Raw genomic sequence first — 1215 nt, forward strand, 5'->3', positions numbered from 1 at the left:
AAGTGTTACTGGCCACTTAGGTTCATGCCTTGGGTAATTTTCTTGCCACTGCGCAAGTCAAAGGAGGTCATTTATTCTAGTAAAAAGGAAAAAGGATTTATTTAAAGCTACCTCCAAGCAGGAGGGGCCTGTTTGCCTCTCACTGGGTGCAGGTGGCCAGGAGTCTGTAACAACAAGGACCGAGCAGGCGCACAGGGGTGAGGCAGGTCTGCGCACTTGCGCTGTCCTCCTTCTTGTGGAAAGGAAAACAGGCTCTGCCCTTGGCTGCGCCTGCATATCCTGCCCTTTCTCTGGGTTGAGGAGCAGGTATTGGTTATATTCCTAGTGGAGGAAGTCTGGACAAGCTACATGACTCTAACATGTAAAAATTGACCCTTACAGTTCCCTTTCCCACCCCTTGTCGCAGAAGAAGCGTCTGAGATCCAAGCAGCAGTAGCCTTTCTCACTCTCCTTGCAGAGACATATGTTAATTTCCCAGATGCATGAGCGTCTGCGTATTTTTGTGGGAAATGTGTAATGTCTTTTCTTACCCTGAGATGCTTGAAATGGGGTTATTTCCCTTCCAAATGAAAACCAATTAAATAAATTATATTTTTCCTTGGTGCTTACCAAGTGTGGGAGTTGTCGCCAAACATTACTAAATGTTCTAATTTAGTCATAAATGGCCTGAAAGAACGTGGCATAATTATAAGTCCAAAGTAAGTTGTTCTAAATATTTTATCATGCTCAGCATATGCTGTTTAAAAAAACCCTGAAGCTATTACTGTCAACACTCAATTCACGGGAAGCAAGGAGCAACTGAGTACAGAGGGGCGGTGAAGACTCTGAGCTTCCCCACCAGTGGTGAGCGCGTCCCTCCACAGAGAAGCGAAGGACCGCAGCCACCAGCACAGCTGGTTCCCCTGTGAATTCTTCCTTGGGAAAGCCTCCCCGGGATAGCTGGAGGTCCTCTCTAACCCTGGCTCGCCACTGCTTCAGCGGCACTCCCTGCAGGCGCCCTGGGAATCCAAGGATGGACTGCGGGGTCCGCACCAAGGGAACGCTGACCCCAAGAGTCCCAAAGCCTCCTTAGGGTACATTTGCTTTATCACTTGACGCCCTTTGAGGGGGAGCAGGCTGCCACCCCCATTCTAGGTGAGACCTGATAGATCAAAAGCCTTTCTGGATGGTGGAGTGGAGGCCCACTGACACCTGGGAAAACAAGCAAAAGCAAAA

This window comes from Octodon degus, unplaced genomic scaffold (assembly GCF_000260255.1).
Source record: "Octodon degus isolate 3935 unplaced genomic scaffold, OctDeg1.0 scaffold00100, whole genome shotgun sequence".
Classification (NCBI taxonomy): Eukaryota; Metazoa; Chordata; class Mammalia; order Rodentia; family Octodontidae; genus Octodon; species Octodon degus.